Below are 19,831 nucleotides of genomic sequence, written 5' to 3'. Positions count from 1 at the left end.
GGCGGCCGGACCGGCCACCACAAACGCGGAGCCACCGTCTCCGACTTGGAACTTCCAGGCTGCACTGCCGGACACTGGCCCGTGGCGCGCTCCTGCCGCGCCCGCAGAGCGGGAAGGGGCGGGAGGGGCAGCGGCTCAGGCTGCGGCCAAGGGGCCGCTGCCGACAGCATCCCGGGAAGCGCTGCCCGCCCTGCCCTACCCTGCCCGGGCAGCGGCGCCGCGGGCGCACGCGGGTCCCAGCGCCCTGCGGAGCCCGGCCGGCCGGGGGCAGCCGGCAGCCCCTCACCGCTAGCACCTGCCCCGCGGCGCCCGGCCCGCCCCGGGAGAGCGGCGGCGCGGACGCTGCCGCGCTCCCGCGAAGTTCCCGGGCGGGGCACAGCGCAGCACCGTGCCGCTGCCCGTCCTCCCCCGCTCCCGGCTCATCTCGCTCCCCGCGTCCCCCCACGGGTGCCGGTCCTTACCGGAGCGGAGCGGGCTGCGCGCCGGCACCACCGCCGGAGGGGCGAGCGCTGCACCCCGGCGGGCTGGGCTGGCTCCGCGGTCCTCGCCCGGCAGCCGGCCCAGCCCGGGCGGGCGGGGCGGAGCGGGGCGCAGCCCGACGCACCTCCGCGGCCCCGCGCCGCTCTGCCGCTCCCCTCCGCCCCGCAGGATCAGGCTCCCCCCGGCCCCATCCCGAGCTGCTGTCCCTACCTGGGGGCGGCAGGGGCTGCGCGCCCCAGCGGGCAGGGGTGTCCCTCCCTCCCGCACGGCACCTGGGCTGCGGGGCGGCTCTCCGCGCCCTTCCCTCGGGCGCCTCCGCCGCGCTGGTGGCGGCTCCCAGCGGTAAATCAGCCGGTCCCCGCGCTCCCTCCGCCCCTCCGGCGCGGTCCTGACCTGCCTGTGACTCACCACATCGCAGGAGCCCGGGTGCGCGGTGAGGGGAAGGAGGGGGGGGGCTTCTTCTCTCGCTCCCCCTCCCCTCCTTTCTTCCCCTCGTCCCTTCTGGCCAGGCGCCCCCAGCCCGGGGGCAGGAGGGACGGCTGTCACTTCCCAGATGGGGAAAGCCAGGAGGGGACCCTTGGAGGACCCTATTCTGCAACTGGGCGTTTTCAGGACAAGTGGGTACCAGTGGTGTGCAGGCACAGCCTCCCTCGGCACTCCCAACCGCTGGACACCCAACATCAGGTGTCAGTGCCTGACTGATGCTAAAGCCTAACCCTGAGAGGTCAAGATATGGTCACCCCTAGGCTTGTCCTGAGCCCCCTCCGCCCCCCCAGGTTGTGTAGTAGTGAACAAATTTAGCCCATATTGCACTATCATGGTGTCAGTGCTGACTGTGCTTTAAATGCCTGTCCACATGTAATTCAATGACCTCAGTTTATATAGCTGTCAAATACTTGTCTCCCCCCATATGTGCTTCCTACAGGGTATTGAACTGCACAGGTTGGGGTTTCTCCTTCACAAGATTTGCAAAGCAGATGATGACTTCATCTTTCAGAGGTGCTGAGAAACTGAGTCACTCAGCAATACTGCCTGTGCAATGTACACTTGCAGAGCTGCCGAGAGACTGCAAGTCTCAACACTGGGGCATGCAGCAAAGGATCCATCTATTTTCTGGTAACGAGTTTCAGCAGATACTGATTTAAACCAGATTTTAAGTGAAAGGCTCCATATTCCAATAGAAGTTACTGAAGACATCTATTTTCCCTTTGCTTGCTTCCTTTTTTGGCCCCAACTCTGCTCCCCCTAATCATACCATTTAAACCAATGAATGTTTTTCATGAGTGAAGTACAAGGAACGGTAAGAAACACTGCCCAGTTTCATGATTAACCATGGGAAAAATGTCAGACTTTACATCAAAATATTTTGCAAGGAAAATTAAATGTTGTATGTATTTGTTTTAGGCCTTGGATGTCACAATGATGTGTATGAAGACAAAGCTGTACATCAGAACAAAATGTTTTAAAAAAGCAGTTTGCCAGCCTCCTGCTAGTCTTCAGCAGCAGCACTTTCACAATTTATCTGTCTCCTCTTTCCTATGGACTTGCTGGCACTAGTGATAAAGACATCTAACCTAGCTATAAGCTGATTTTGTACAAAAACAGATGTGTGATTGAGGGCAGCTTGTCGCCCCCAGCTTCCCCTTGAGTAGAAGTTGTAACTGCAATGAGGTCTCCCCTCAGTCTCTTCTCCAGGCTGAACAGACCAAGTGACCTTAGCCACTCCCCATACGGCTTCCCCTCAAGGCCCTTCATCTTCTTTGTATCCCTCCTTTGGATGCTTTCAAATAGATTTATATTTTCCTTATGTTGTGGCACCCAAAACTGCCGCCAGGACTCAAGGTGGGGCTGCCCCAGGCAGAGCAGAGCAGGACAATCCCCTCCCTTGCCCAGCTGGGGATGCTGTGCCTGATACCCCCCAGGACAGGGGCGGCCCTCCTGGCTGCCAGGGCACTGCTGACTCAAATTAAATTTGCCATTCCACCAAGACCCCCATGTCCCTTTCCACAGCGCTGGTCTCCTACCTCTTGTTCCCCAGTCTGTCCGTACATCCAGTGTTGTCCCTTCCCAGGTAAAGACTTCAGCACTTGTCTCTGTTAAACTTCATGACTGATCTGATCTCATTTCTTTGAAGTCCCTGGAAATCTGTCCATCTACTTCAATAACCTTTATTTCAATTAATACTCAGCAATATTTAGAAAAGGAAGACACAGTGCCAGCCCTGCCAGGAAAAAGCATGGCTACAATTAGACTGTACTGCTCACTGGGCTTCAGTTAATGATCAGTCACTGTGCACCCTACAGCCACACCAGATTTGGAAGAATCTCCCTTATTAGTTTTGAAAGGAAGCAATAAAGAAAAAGATTTAAATCCAGAGCTCATCCTAAGGAGAGCCCCTCATGTTATCTGTTCTTAGTCTGCTCCTGAGTTTGCCATGCACCTGCCTGGGCTGAACAGCCAGCACCCAGGCTGTTATCAGTGGGACAGCTTGTGCTATTCTAAAGCCAACAAATGGATTGTCACTAACATAAAAAGGAGAAACAGATGTTTCCTTTCCATTTTGACCACGCTGATGCCATGTTATTTTAGGTTAGTTTTATGAGCCAGTGACACTGCACTGGGGCTTTGATAATTGTCTGATACTCCTTTCGTCATTCTTGCAATGAAATGTGTGCACCATGAACAGCTTCTCGGAGGCTTGAAGCACCTTTAAGGTGCAGTTATGGGTGAAAAAGGAACTATGACCTTCTTATTAATCATCCTGGTTTTTTGTAGGTTTTCCTCAATTTTCTCTCCTGTCCAAAAGGAGCTGGTCCTCTGCAGTCTGGCATAAGATGGTGTGACACATTTTAGAAAGCTGACGGCACTGGAAAAAACAATTCAGAAGTGTGAAGGAGAGGCTATGAGGGTGATCTATTCAGTAAGAGAACTGGAATGCACCAGGGAGTGTATTGGAACATGCTTTCCAGCCCTGACGTGTTTCGAGATAGGGAGCTGATGAGCAAACACTATCGCATTTCCAAGAATACAAACATAGAGTTAGAAAAATGAATTGCAAGGCTATGTTGAAGTTAAACTTTCAAATATAAACATGAGGAATGAAAACACAGGATGATTTATATTCCTGTGCATTGGCAATAGTGCATCTCAACACACTAAAATATCCCCTTTAGTTTCATTGTGACTTCTGTTCAGAACCTAAGAAGTTATTTATCATAACTACAGGTAGCAAAATGAAGTCCATAGACTTATGTATCCAATTTATACTTAGTTTCAATAAGGAAAATATATTTAAATACCTCTGTAAATCTGGATCTAACTACATTTTCTAAAAGTACAGAATCAAACACGAATCTACTGTGCATTTCTGCAGAACCACACTCTACTATATGGCACCACAGCTATATGGTACCATCAGAGGATTTACTCTTTGTCCTCTGCTGCAGTCATTCACACCTTTGGGAGCAGATATAAAATGCAAATGTCATCGTGAGACTCCAGAGACTTCTGACTTAGCGGAGCTTACTCATGAGTAAATGATTTCAGAAGGAGCAAGACAGTGGAAAGGAATTAATTTAATGCTTAAGAACACACAAGACAAAGATCTCTAGAGCTGAGTTGAGTAGTGGTGGGTATCAGGTACCCTCCTGTCACAGAACCCTGCAATGGGACTCAGAATAACTGAGTCTGAGTCCCCCTGGAGTTTGATAAACAAAATAAGAGCCTTAGGTGAACCCACCCAACTCAATGGCCTCACAGACCAGTGATCCAAGGGGAAAATCATAGCGCAACAGCCTGCTGGGGTAATGTGTAGCTGTATTTCCTGTAGACCCTTATTCACTGAAAGGCAGCCTGGCTGCAAATGCCAGGGGCAGCTCAGGGAAGGGGTTGTGCCTGAGGCACATTCTCCTGTGACTACTTTGTCCCTTCAAGTCACTCTATGGCAATCTGACTTTCACTGTTGTTCTTGGGCTCAAAAAGCATGCAGTGGGCCGGGAGACAGTGTTGACTGGGGGATTGGGCTTTGGAGAAAAAATGCCCGTGGTGTTGTCTGCCTCTCTGGAAACCAGTCTAAGTATCACAATTGCTACTTAGATCTCTAGAATCCAAAGACTTGATCATCACTGCATTTTATGGCATTTATTATCTAAGCATTTATTAACTAAGCCCATAGATTCTGGAAACTAAATAAGTACTTTCTGTTTGTTTGTAAGAGGGTCAACAGTGTCACTGGAATAAATTTCAGCCTGCAACTGGTGGTTGCAAAAGTCCCTTGCAAAGCTAGGAATAGAAGTTTGCAGTTAGAAGTCCTAATCTCTAGCCACTAAGCTACCCTGGGCAGTTCTCCATTTATATGGAAACACAGATCATAACCAAAGGTGTGTCCACCCATTGCACTGTGGATGATAGGCAATTTCTGAGCAAAGGGAAGTAATTTGTTTAGCTTGATGTTGTTCTCCTCCTTGCTTCTCTTTCTGCTTGTAAATGAACACCACAACAGAGCCATTCTAAAATCCAAACGGGAATGCATCAAGTGTAATTCTTGAAAATGGAGGAAAATGTTTATGGGGTTAGTGCATCTGAAGTATGGATTGCCATACTGTGTCTTTTTTGTGCCAGTCCCAGAGCCTTGGTGATCACGTGGGAAGCTGGTACATGAAGTTCAGGAATCCAGCAGAAATTAATCACTCAAAAGAACAAAGATTAGTTTACAGATAGATTAGCTCTTCAAATCCATCTGCTATGCAGTAATGTGAGTGCTAGTGCTGCAAAACGACAAGGTCAGAAACCAAGAAGGAGGGTGGGCACACAGCAGCCGAGATTTATATCAGCTTAACTGGAGGGGGCACCTCACCCTCCAGAAGGCAGGGGATGAGATGGTATGGATCTCACTGTTCCCCACCTGAACCTTGCCTCCTTTCCTAGTGGTGTTGAAGTATGCTAAATCCCTGAATGGGTGCCTCTGAACATGCAAACCCAAGAAATCATTTCAGGGATGGAAAGCTGAATAGTCCTTGTGTTCACATCCCTGAAAATGACATAAGTGCAGTAGCCCTCGGTGCATTCACTGAGCTCACACTGCAGCAGCAAAGGCTTTCCAGCATATTCTGTAGAGAACTTTTCTAGCACAGCTCAGCATGAACTGCTTCAGGCAAAGCACAGTGAAAAAATCCAAATCCAGTATGATATATGTGCCACTTTGGAACATTAGATTCATTTGCATAACTGAAAACAAACCTGATGATTTAAAAATTAAAATATTTACAAAGTGAGGAAGTTGCTATGTATTATATCCATACGTTCACTGCTACTGCACTCTTAGTTAAAATGTGTAACTGTTTCTTGACATTGTTTTTAGTACATTTTAAATGAATTCCAACACCACCACCCCTTTATTTTAACTGCAAACATGTTTCTTTTGTTTAGTACTGGAACCACTCAGATTTTTATATTTCCAGGATTATATTTGGACTAGCTGCTAAAAAGTTTCCTAAAGTCTCTTTTAAGTCTGATTCCTTTAATGCAGGTGCAGCCTTTTTTTCCCCCTTCAGTTTGCTGTTTGTATTTACAAAGGGCATAGCATCCAGATCACTGAAAATAGAAAATCTGCCTATTTAAAAGCACAGGAACAAATCCTGCCTCCAGCTACGTGTGCACCTGGTGAGCAGGGGAAGGGTGTGACTATGCTGACACGCGTGTGAGCATGCATGAGCAAACACTGTTCTGATTCAGCCTACTTTTGGAGGACATAAGCTTCACTGGAGATAGTCGGATGCCTAAAATTAAGCATTTGCCTAAGTTAGGTGATGCCAAGTGCCACGGGCGTTTGCAGCCTGGCTTTTGCAGTTGTGCTCATCCTTGCAGGTCATGACACAGCTCTGCAGTTGCCATTTGCACAAGTAATACTGTTGGTGAACTCCTGTTCATAGAAAGAGAGCATTCACCTTCAGATTTCTCCTTTGTCTGAAAGCATCTCAGAATGCTACTGTTTAATGCAATGCTGCTCTAAGGACTATCTACAAGGAGTGGAACAGAGGTTTTGAGGAGAAAAAGCCCCTTTATTTTCTGCTTACTTACTTTCTTGCATTTATAGCATTTTGCCTATTTTCAGATCAACTCAAAGAATTTTTCCTCAATAAATTTTTTTTCAACATGTGTGAGAGAGGAAAGCACTTTAAAACCAGAAACCATCTTTGTAATACTTCCATAAAGTGCCAGAGAACACAGAAAAAAACGAGATCTTGTATCGATCTATATTTTCTTGGCGTAACATTGACCAGGTGTCAAGTGGAAAGATGGGAGAAGCATGTTAGAACAGTTTGGTAATGAAATCAATTGCAAACACAAGTGTTTGCATACTTGGGAACTTGTGTCCTAGCTCTCTGTAACTACCAAAGTGGAGGTCTTTGGCAAAACGTCAGACTGATGTCGTTATAGTGGCAATTTGCCTGATGTGCTTAGTTTTAAAGAACTGTGTCTAGATTTCATCATGATCTTTTTCCCACCTCTAGGGGCTTATACTCAGAAATATTTGTCAATTTGGAAAACCTGGTCACTTTACCTTGAGTGTGTAAAATTTGTCTTCTACATCTCCTTGAAGAAGTAGAACACAGTTATAAAATCTCATAGTGGCTTTTTACTTAATGACATTAAATATGTTTCTCAGCTGTGGTTTAGTGTTGCATTTTATGTACAATACCTATTCTGATATATTTTTAAAGATAAAAAAATGTATTCTGTTACCAAGCCAAATTATTGTAAGTCAGGCTTGGATTTGGTTCATTATCATTAAAGAATCTGCATTTTTAAGTTAACTTTAGAATAACATAGTTGATTCTGTAATGATGTAAGCATATGGTATTTGCCAAAAGCTCTATTTCATAAGGCTGGTTTAGGATACAGCCCAGCTCATGAGGATCTTGATAGGAGATTATTCCTTTCAATAACTTTCATTATTTAATTAGACACATGTGCTGATTATGAATTTAATACTATGGAGAATGAAGTCAATGTTAAAATCCCATCATTTTAAATTAGGCAGGAGCACACCCACAATGTGTAGCCAGGAAATATTTGTGTCCTTAACAACATCTATACTGATGGCAGTATGTTTCTTCACATTTAAAACAAAAAAGAAAAAAAAAAAAAGGAAAAATTCAGAGTGTCCTTATACTATTATTACAATTTTATTGTTTGTACTCCTTTGGGAGCTAAAAGCACTGTTGTGTAACATACAGGGAGAAGGCATGTTTAAACATACCAGCAAGTACTCAGGTGAGCTTAAAGTTTAACTTTGAGTTTGGGAACATTTTCAAATCAAATGAAACAAGGAATTTAGAGGAAATACTGAGCCAAACCAAAAGGGATTACTTCAGCATGGTAATTTTATGTTTCACTCCCCTCTATCTGCTGAGAGATTTTTAACAAAGGCAAAATTCAAAGTTAAAATGTGGGTTTTGTAAGAACACCTTACTGATTTTGGTCACTTTCATAGATTTAATTTTACCTCTAAGAAGGAACAAAAGCACCCCACCAAGAACTGGGCAGCAGGAAAGAGGGGACCAGTAGGACAAAACCTATCCAGTTCAGGAGATTTAGCTGTATAATGAGTACATCAGAAGTGAGAGACTGGAAGTTGATGCTTTTTTTCAAATTAAATCATGGCACTCACTCTGAATACCTGCCCAGCCTGCTGTGGAGGGCTGCGGAAGGCTCAGGCGTTGTGCTCTGGTGTTCACCGGGCCCAGTGGTAGCTGTAAATCTGTGCCAGTTCCTCATAGATATGGTGACTGTGTCTGCCCTCGGTTTGGCAGGGGTGTTTTTAATAGCATGCTCATTATACAGAAATATTTTCATTTGACAGACAATTTAAATGATCGTATAAAAGCTGCAATTACCATCAGGACAAATCCAGCTCTGATTGACTCCCACGTTTGCTCCCAAAGTTTGACTCTGAACTAAGAGACAGGAAAGATTTTTAGCCTTCTTTTCTTCTTTTTTACATAGGCTCTTCCCTCTTATTGCTGTCTCCCATGCTAACATACTCAAGAACATCTCGAACTCCTGCTGTCTTAGTCTTTTCCAAAAGTCCCTGTTGGGAAGTACTATTAGCTTTATTTTACTGATGGGGGACTGAGGAACAGAGAAAACCACTGTCTTGTCTAAGTTAAGACAGGAAGGAAACCTCTAGAGAAACTGAGGGAGGAAAGTAGGTCTAATGTAGAATTATCTTTCTGAATGTCCAAAAATCCTAAAGGAAACAGGTTTTTTTTGATGCCTAAATAGGTCAGAGAGGTAAGCCTCATGTGAAAATAAAATCGCAGCTTTGAAATTGGGACCCTGAGTAATACTGTCTCTGTCCCGGCTCCGTGGGGTCCCGCGTGCCCCCACAGACGCACGGGTGGGTTCAGTGTTACAGTCGGTAGCAAAGAGCCGAGAAGGGCATTTGCGTGTGCTCCAGCAGGAGCATTTATTGCTGCTACACTGTCAAAGGGTGCAGAGGCAAATACCAACATGATCCCACAACTCACAGTTTTATCTGGGGGCAGGGAAAAGGCAGGACCAGGGAATGGGGACCAATGGGGAAGCTCTGGGGGAGTGACGAGGGGTAGAGGCTGACAGCCAACCAGGGAATCCAAACTGGGATAGATTAACAGAACAGAACAAGCATCCTGGGAGAAGCCTTTTTGGTCACCCTAACATAAAGTGGTTCTTGTGGCACTAGGGACTTGTCTTACTGAAAACTCTCTGTCCCTTGTAATGTATGTTCACAAGCCACCACACCTGAGTTATTATGATAATTCTGAAAATATTCCTTTGGCAGTGTTGTGTCGTTAATCTATACGTGAGTAACTTGCTTATCTGGCGGCTCACATAGCTGCTTGTTTGTGAAATTCAGTGATTTTTGTCTGCAACTGTTTCTTGAGAAACAGGGAAGAAATCAGAATTGTTTGGATCATCTGCCTTGAGCATCCTGGTCACCCTATGAAGGAGGTCACGTTGGTCACCTTGGTCAAGCGAGCTTGTGAGGTCAGCTGGCTGCTTCAAAGCATCCAGGTCACTTCAGCCTGTCCTCTCAGTCCCCAGAGAAACAGAGGAACAGGGCTGAGAAACTCTCAGCAGTTGCACTGAGGGCAATGTGGGAAGGGCCATTTGTTGGGGGTTTTCAATTTCCTTTCAGTGTGCAAGCTAGACAGGCCTTTTACATCTTTAAGTATATTTTAATGCTTTTCTGGGAGCTAAAATGTATTGCAAGCATTTTGCTGGTATGTGTTATTGCTCTTTAATGACAATTATGATGTAATAACTGTTAACATTATCTTAGAAGGCTGCAATGTGTCTCATTGCACACATCCTATTGGCATTAATCAGGAGACAAGCTTAATCTCAACCCAAACATGTCAGGGGAGTGGCTGGGGTGGAGGTGTGACTGGAGATAAAAAGGAAAGGCTGCTACTTTCTAGGAAGGAAAGGAAGATCTCCAGCCCCATCACGCCACAGTGGGGTGGCCTCTGTGTCAGAGGTGGGCGCTCAGCCATCCTCTCACGCAGGCAAGACCCAGATCACTTCATGTGCCTTGTGAGATGCCCAAGGATCTCAGTCTGGTCTCCTTTTGTAGTAAACAGAGAGAAAAACCTCTGAGAATTTAAATCAATGCATCTAAAATATGAATCACTTTATTTTTCTTCATACACTTCAGTCAAAATGTCGGACATCTAATCCTGCCTATCTGGGCCTCACTTATAGACTGGTAGTCAGACAAGAAGAACCCAGCTTTTTTTTGCCTGAGGTGCTATGAGGGAAGTACCCAGGAAAATACAAAGATGGAATTTTCAAAACCAATTAATTTAGATCAACTGACAATGGAAATATTCCTGCTGAGTTATCTCCAGCATTGTCCAAGAGATTCTGGAGCAGGCCACTTTGCTTTCGAGGAAGAAAGCAGACAAAATTCACAGATAAAATCATAAAACCCCAACACTTACATAGCTCCTAAATTTATCCTAAATTTCTTTACTCTAGACTTCTGGATTTTTTTCTCATTATAAAAGGTAACATTAGACCACACAGTAGAATTCTGTCTTTTTGCTAAGATTAAAAGCACAGAAAAATATACAGGGAAAATTTCACTAGTTGTGATAATTAGCAGTTTTATTAAAATTTCATTTAATATATGGCTAAGGAGATACCTGATCCACCTGACCTCCTGATCTACTTTTGTCACGGTAGTTTTGAAGATGGTTCTTAAATGCAGACAAAGAGATTGCAGACATTTTATGTCATTGAACACTTTGAAGACTTTGTTGAACACAAATTGAACATTTTGTTTCTCTTCTACTGTTCATATCCTGACACTTCCAATAGTCTATAAACATTTACTTTGTGTGGAGCAGGGTGCTGTTTAAATTTGAAAGTTTCCAGTAAGGGACTTCCTAATCAAACCTTGATGTATTTTTCACCAGCTTGAGTGGAAACCTTGCATGCCCCTGTCCTGGAGGGGAAGCTGCCTCCATGCCTTTTGAAAGGATTCAGAACTGGTTCTGCCTGATCCCCCTGCCCAGTATTAGAGCCGAGTGCCACTGCTCTGAATGGCCACAGATGGGTTTGAAAGGCTGCAGAGATCTTGCTCAGACAGAAACCTGTGATTTAGAGACCAGCCAGGTGTGGGCATCTGCAGGCAGGTCTGAGGTAGCAGCATGACTTGGGCTTGCAGCAGGACACAGGTGACAAAGCTTTGAGGAAGGCTGAAAGCTCTGTCTTAACCAGGTTTGACCTGAGCTGCTGGAGATGGAAGATGTTCAGAGAAACTGAAAGACTGACTCAGATAGAGGGGTAAAGTGTGTCTTGTGTATGTTGGGACTCACTTTAGATATCTGCCTATTTCCTGACCTGGATGCTGGTGAATTACACCTCCACACAGTGTGACCTGAGTAGCCAGCTCACATGTGGACACCTGCAAGTGGGCACCTCCAGGTGTCTTCATCATGCAGCTTAGTCTGGAATGGCAAAAGAGCTGGGACCACAGCTGAGATGTTATGTGTGGGCAAGATTATCCCTGGAGAGAGAAGAGTGAAGGGAGTAAGAGTCAGGGCCATGTGGAGAGTTGGAGGAGAGGTGAAGATCACACTGAGGAGTGGTCAGGAGAGAAGGAAGAGGCACAATCACAGACATGAACTTTTAAGAAGAACACTGTAGCTGCTACAGAGCCTAACCAGTGGTTTTGGAAGGTGGTGAGGGGTTGAGTTAGCCAACTGCACAGTTCTTGCTCTGAGAGGCAGCTAGAAAACCCAGCAGTGAGGAAATCCCAGCAGCTAGGAAATCCCAGCACCAGCTCTACTGATAACAGCTCCATTTGTGTATTCATGGCCCCACATGGCCTGGTGTTTATTGAAGGGCTCACTAGAATAAGGGAGGAAAGCTCACACTGGATGCAGAAAAGATTGAAATTGACATACTGAGTTTAAATAAGATTACACTAATTAATCATCCTCCTGGGAATCTGACGGATCCTGACGGATGTGATCTATCCAATCACATTAATCTTCTCAATGCGATGGCAGCCCCGCGCGGGCCACCCAGCTCCACTCGGCACAGAGCCAGCAGCTGGGAGATGGCCACAAGCCTGACCCTTGGGACAGAGCAAACCAGCCTGCAAACAGCCTCGCAGCGGGTGCAGAGGCAATGGCAGCCAGGGAATTCAAAGGAAACCACTTGCTAAATTCTGCATGACCTTTTCCTTCATTTACAATGGGGATGTGGTGTTTCCTGGGGAAGAGTAGAATAGGACAAGGGTATTTCTCCCTTTAGATATTCTTAGCAGTTCTGCATTCTTATTATTTTAAAAAACATAATGCAGATATATTTACATGTACATAGGGACATATTTTGTGTTTTCCAGATAAGGAGCTTTTTATTAAAGAGATCTGATATGAGCAAAAATAGGCCTAATATTTTATATTTTTTTCTAAATAAAAAATTCAATATTTTCTAAATAAAAATGAAATAGGGAGAAATTGCTATTTGTTTTTTACTTTACTTTTACCACTGTAAATGAAAGGCAGTTTGGAAGACCAGCTGATTTTTGGATGTGATGTTCTGGTTGCAGAATATGATCACGTCTGAGTTCAGAATCCTTCACAAGCTTCTGTAGATACCCCAGCACTGAACGCCCAAGACCAGGACAGATGCCTCACAGGAAGCTAGCTCCATATCTTTATACAACAGTTTCTGCCTTTTCTTAGGAAAATAATTTTTCCTTGCCAGGTTTTAGAAATGAAGGAGATATGTCAAATAATTCTCCAGATTTTACAACATGAGGTGATAAATATTATAATTATGTGATATCATAAAATATAATGATATTTTAAAAGAGTATTAATGTTTTAGGGTGCAATACTAAGAAAACTATGACACTGCCACCTCGTGGATTCTGAGATAATATCTAGATCATATTTTCATCATCATTATTTACATAGTGGCATAAGTGAGTGTTGCACTTCATGGCCAAATAATAGATCATTTCTTACCACAGAATTTTGAAATATAGAATCTCTATATTTGTTAACATTTAAACTTCTACTAATACAAACATGCTCTTACTATGATTTATGTAAGCAACTCTGTAAGTTCCTAAGACATCCTTTCTGTTTGAAAGTTAGGAGACGTTCTCACATAAACAGTGTAATAGTCTAAACCTGACAAATCTTCCCTCTATAGCATCCACAAAAGATAATGCTGAACTGAGACGTAGTGATACTTGCAAATGATGCCTGGAATTTAGTTCTTAAATTGTTGAAGGCTGCTATTATAAGGAATGAAAAACCTCTCCATATGTAATTGTTCATTGTAATATAAACTGGATTTCATAATTCACCTCTGAGAAAGTCTGGATATGTGCATCAGGGAAATCTTTTAACTTATGTTCTTCTGGATGTGGGCTCTGGAATGGTCTATTATATTGGACCCAATGAATCAAGGAAAAGTGAAAAATGCCAAAGAATTTTTTTCCTGACAGATCTGAATCATTCTTTCAGCATATCATCAGTGATTGCCTAATGAGCCAAGGCATGAGAAAAATACTCAACTATATTATGGCAACTTCAGAGCTATCTTTGCTTTTTGAGTTTACCAAGAACAGCATCAGGATCCCAAATCCCATACATGTGGGAACCGATATTTGAAGCAGAGCTCCAGTAAAACATTGCTGCAGCTTGATGTGCAGCAGGGATCCATTCTGAGACTAAACTGTTGGCAGCTGTAATAACCTGTGATATCAATATTTGTATCAAGGCAGCTCTTCCCCTTAGGGGAATGAAAAATAGCACTTCTGCCTATTTAAATTCAGGTATGAAGACATTGTGAAAGAAGAGTTGTTGTGCTGTACAAAGCGGAAGCTAGGGAAAGGGCCTTAAACCCCCAAAGTAAACAATGCCTGAGGACTGCTGTAGTAGAAAAATGAGAAAACAGACACCATCACTGAAATAAATTCCATTATGGTTCATATTTAAGGCTAGACAGTGATTCATACTGTTTCACTAAACTCAGCATGCTGCAAAAGGCACTTGAAATAATTAACACTTAGAATTAAACTTAGATTTCACATCATCAAACATTTAACTTTCTGTAATTCCCTCTGCAGCTGTGATTTATTTGCATTTATTATTTTCTGTATTTACTAGTTCTCAGTTTCTTTTTAAGTTGCTCATACTTCCTTCATCTGTAAGTCTGAACACTGACTTACTATTTTGACTTTAGCTCTTGCATCTTTCTCATGCTCAGACTTCTGGCTAGTTAAAGAAATGCATTGCATCAAATATGGTTTTAAAATTGCTAAAAGGAATTTTCTGTTTAATCATTGCTTTCATCGTACTTGTTATTCACAAAATGCATGCTCATTACTGCAGTTTGATTGTTTGATATTGGAAGAATGTCACTAGATATATTTTTCCTATTTGTTAAAAAAAGATTTTGTTTTTATAATGTTTAAGAAAAAACACATGTGAAGGGGAAGTCTCCTTATATCCAAAGCTTGCATTAAGAAATAGACACCAGAATTCTCAATATGACAAAGTTGGAGAATTTGTGGAGACAAAGGCCTAATAGGTAACTTGAGAAGAATGGACCTGGGACATGTTAGAAAATTCACCAGCTTTGACAAAATGCGTTTGGAAGTTATAGTTTCACTGGGAAATTTTAGAAGGTGTTTGTAGTCATAGGGATGAAGGAGATCCAGGGAGAGACACTGACTACGTAAGTGTATAAAAATTACTACACTGGACCAGGAGAGAAGTCCAAGAAGCCCATCAAACTTCTGAGAGTCACCCACAACATATGTTTGGGGAAAAAGCACAAGAACAAGGCAAACATACAAAGACATTTTCCCCTGTTTTCCTAATCAGTTTCCAACAGTCTGCACCCAGAAGTCTTCCTGAGCCAGTTCCTGATTCCTCAGAGTTTTGTTTCATTGCTCTTGATGGACATTTCTTCCATCTGTTTTTCCTGTCTTTTGTACTTGCATATACATATGGCCTTCAGTGTCCTCTGCCAATGAGTTCCACTATGTAACTAAAATCCGTGTGGAAAAAACCCTTCAACACTTCCTCCCATATATTTTAACCTCTCTGCTTTGTCATTTTGTTTGTTTTCTTCTCCCGTATTTTTAGAAATAATGAATATTCTTTTCCCTACATTTTTTTCTCTGTGGTACTTTAATTTCTTTGTAAGCCTTACATTTTCCCGGTTGTCACTTTTTCAAGCTGGCAAATCCTAATCAATTTAGTCTCTCTTTTGAACATCATCCTTGTTAGTGTATTCAAAATATTTCTGTAGTTCCACCATCTCTTAATGTCAATCTCAGAAGCCCATAAAAACAAATATTTTCAAAATCAATAATTTTTTCTTAAAACTAATATAATATTTCAGAATTTGAGGACGTACAAATTTCTTTTGGAGTATGTTTTCATTCAAAGCTAGCCTGAGAGTTGGTCACTCAGGTCTCAGAAGCCAAATTAATGCAAGCTGGTTGTGAACTGCACACCCACATGTGCACAGTGGTTTCTTCATTGTTTTTAAAATTTATTGCATGTATTTGACCGTGAAGTTCCTAAGTCTTGTGTTTTCCCAGTCAATTTGGGAAAAATTTGTTTATCCCTCAAGGGAAATTATGGGAAAATACTAGCAGACTATCAGATTTTGATGGAGTTAGTCAGCATCCTCACTGCAAAATATCAGGTTAAGAAAAACAAAACAGGTCTAACTGCAGTCTTCAGATGGATAATTTACTTGCTCTTAAGGTACTTCCAAAGGAGGGTAATTTTTTTTGTTTGTTTGTGTGTGTAGGTGGATTCAGGGTTAAAATTTTAATAAGAGCGTTGGTTTATACTGCTGTGGTTTCACAGGATGTTCTGGTGAACGTTTTTACTAACCTTCTGAAAGTGCTGCTATTATTACTTTTCTGTGCTTAGTATTTGCTGAAATAGTTATTAGAAAGAAGATTGCCCAGTACATGCTTAGATTAAAACCTGGAATAATGACAGAAGCTGCTGGTCAACACCTCTGAACAGAGCAGGGGGTTCAGAGGAAACTAAGGACTTGGATCTGACAAGATCTGGTGGGTTGATACCCACCAGAGTTTTTAGGCTGACATAAGCCCCCAAATTTCATTGATAACATGCTTTTCATAGAGCTCATTACCTCAGAATTCAAAACATATAGCTTAAGCTCCTGTAATTGCTGAAAATGAAATCTAGCTCACTTAATGCTGAGAGTGCAAAAGCCTGGTGTGTAATATAAACTAGCCAAATCCTCTCTGTAGTCAGTGAAGAGAGATGGGGCCTTTTGGGGAGCATTCTGCATTCTTCAGACTCCACTTTTAGCGTGTTCTCAGCAGAAATTTAGCCTTCTTGCTTGGTGAATCCCATCCTGAGAGCCACATGGACTGAGACTCAGATGGAAAACAAACTTGCATGTAAAAGGAACAGCAAATAAGGAACCCAAGGGGAAACCTGCCAGATAACCTGACCGGTCCCATTATTCTCCTCAAGGCAGCTGGAATCAGCTTGTGGCTGCACTTCTTGCTCGAAGTGCAGAGTCTAGGAGTGGAAGGATGGCCATTACTCAAAGTCCTAAAAACGGTACCTCCCAAAAAGGCATTAATTGAAAAGATTAAGTCAGCAGTAATCCTCCGAGAGCAGATATCAAACATTGTTCACAGCGCTGTTGTCTTGCAGCTTCAGCTTTCTCTTGGCATTTTTCTGGCATGTATTTACTTCCCAGCAGCTCTGTGGCAGATGCATGGAGCTGTGCTCTGGTGTGGCTGACTTCACAGGCAGGATGAATTGAGGTGCCAAAACAGCACCCTCAGAAGGTTCCAGCATTTTGTCTTCATTACCTTCCCCCGGGAGCACATCTTACCTGTCAAGGAGCAGGTTTGGTCCAAGGCACTTAGAGGCTGTGTGGCAGTGCTGCAAGGCAAGGTGTCACAACGTGGGAAATAGTCTGTGTGGGGCCGACTTCTCTAATCTACCCCTGCCTTTATTATTTCTTGGCTTTTTGTACAGCTAAAATTCTAATTAAGTTTCAGCTGCAACAATGCATTTAAGTTCATGGATAAGACTTTTTCTGATTCACTATTCTGTTTTGCTTTTTACAGAAACATTTTTATTTTTACTTCAAGAAAGATGGGATGTGAACATGAATTATTTCAGACAGTCATAGCATAAGAAGTTTAGAAATTTTACTTATTTATAATCTTCATTCAGGGAGGGGTTGTTTTAATTTTTTCTCCCTGAAGCAATGTCACTCTAAGTATGAACTTATCTTTCTTAATGAAGAATTACATTCTCCCTAACGCTGTTGCACCAATAAACTGAGGTGCTCTGACAGAGAAATATCTCATAGCAGAAGGATGACCCTTCTGGAACTGGTCAAGGGAGATATGAGAAAGTACAAGGTGTGACAGTGTTTCTGTGGTCTGAATATGTTCAGTGGAAACTGGGCTAAGACTCTTGAAATGGTTTCAGAAGACAGCAGTTGATGAATTGTTCCAGTACTGAATATCTTCTTCATGTTTTCCACCAAACAAGTTAATTATCAGTGTTCTTGGCAATAAGGAACTGCCCTTCTTGTAATAAGATTCATTATGAATTTAAGATTGCCAGGAACATTAAGTATTTTCACCCGTTATAGTCCATGCCTCCTTAGCTCTGTTGTTGTCAGTGCTCAGCATAACTAAGCTAAATCAGCTTGGAAACACCTCTCAGGACTGGAGACACAGTGAATATAGTGGAGGCAAATCCTAGCATTATAGCATTCCCAAAACATTCAGAATTCAAATCTTCTTCTTTCTCAGAATGTTTTTTTCGCTTGATCAAATGCATATACAAAGAGTTTTAGGAGGACAATAAAGCTCAGGTTTGTATTGTGACAATAAAAACATTCATTTCTGTGCCATGGAATCATAGAATCACTTATGTTGGAAAAGACCTTTAAGATCATTGAGTCAAATCATTAACCCAGCACTACCAAGTACACCACTAAACCACATGCCTAAGTACCACTGCTGCACTTTTAAATAGACCCAGGAATGGTGACTCCATCACTTCCTGGGGATCATATCCATCATAACATGATCCTTTGTTTTTTCTGGTTATATCTCTCCTTTATATAATTCTCAAGCAAAAGGGTAAGACAATAATCAATTATATCATCAAAAGGAGACAGACTGTAGATAATCCTCCAGACCTGTGGCACAGTATTTGCCAAAGACCTAGCCAGTACTCTGAGGACATTTTACAGATTGTCCCATCCCTGCCTGCCAGGCTTCTTCCTTTCTCCTCTGAACTTCTGCAATGCAGCAAGGACTGAGCTAAAAACCATTCACATTCACTGCTTCCCTGCTTTCTGTGAGTAGGGAATGGAGTGTGGACATGGCAGGACTATGACACTCCCTTTTCAGAAGCGGCCAGAACACTTTGCTAGGGGTGTTACACACTGCTGGTGCATTCCTGTGTAAAGGGGAGGCAAAAGTCAGTTGATTACATTCATTGAGATGGTTTGGTTTATTCTACTATAATTTTTACCTACAGTATATACATATATAAATGGCAATATTTTTTTAATAGCATGTTCATCATATCCAAGAGGTAGTTGCTTGATTTCAAACCGAATATAACTGCAAATTGTACTGCTATAGATCTTACTATTGATGTGATTATAACGATACCACATGTGCTGAAATGAAGGAAGAGTACAGATGTTCAACAGTATAAAGAAAAAATATAGAGTTCTTGGAGTTTACATTCTGAGGCTGGGAGTCTGTTGTACCAGGGATGGCGTAAAGAATGACACAAGTCCGAGTGCAGGAATAAAATGGGATTATTTAATTAATTACAAACTCGTTTATATAACTTGGTTCGCAAGAGTGGCTAAGGCTATTGGTCGCTTGACCATCCAGCTCTCAGAGTGACTGGCGGAGGCTCTATAACACCCATCCAAAATATTTTCTTCAATGTACCATGATAATGCTGGAAAACAAGTTTGCAGGTTCAAGATAAAGCCTTGGTTTACAAAAAACACAAACTGTTTCTCAGCTAGCTTGCATGAGAAAGGAAAACTTCACAGGATGCTGCAGAAGCTGGAAAATTCCTCTGCTTCTAACTTTTTAGTATCCACAGGAGTCAACCTGAAGATGGATAGAACAATACCAGGGCATATTCCTGTTGTTTCCAGTCAAGATGATTTCCTCTGCCTATCCATAGCCTACTTTAAAATGTACCTTTATTTTTTTTTCTACTGCCAGCTTTATTCAAATGTAAATCTATTGACTTTAGCAGAGCTCTGATATTTATCTTATTTCCTCAGTGTATTTTCCAGCCTTAGCATGACTTTTCTCTTCTAAAAAGCCCAAGGAAAAAGACCTGCCGAGGTTTATTTATTATATGCAAACCGAAGCTCAGCATGTGCAAAATGTTGGAGGCTGAAGGGGTATTACTGGGTGCTGACTCTGTTCCAACATCCTTTCATAGGCCTCTGAAGTTAACTTGTTATCAGATATATATATACTGGGCTGAGTGGATCTATCCATCTGACATGCTATAGCCTTTACTATATTCTTGTGATTGCAACCCTGTTGTTAAATTATTTGAATCCTCTCTTAGGAAGCCTAATCCAATTAAGCTAACTTTTAGAGTTTGAAATACCAGCATGAATAACAAAACCCAGCATAATTAACAATTATGGGTTTTTTCACAGTAAAAGATCAGTGACCAGAATAAAAAAAACCTCACCAAACTCCCTTCCTCCTTACTCTGAAATGATGTATAGCGAAACACAAGAAAGAGAAATGGTCAGT

This window comes from Coloeus monedula (assembly GCF_965178545.1).
Source record: "Coloeus monedula genome assembly, chromosome: 4".
In the NCBI taxonomy this organism is placed as follows: domain Eukaryota; kingdom Metazoa; phylum Chordata; class Aves; order Passeriformes; family Corvidae; genus Coloeus; species Coloeus monedula.
The sequence above is the reverse complement of the archived record's forward strand: the minus strand, read 5'-3'. Positions refer to the sequence as shown.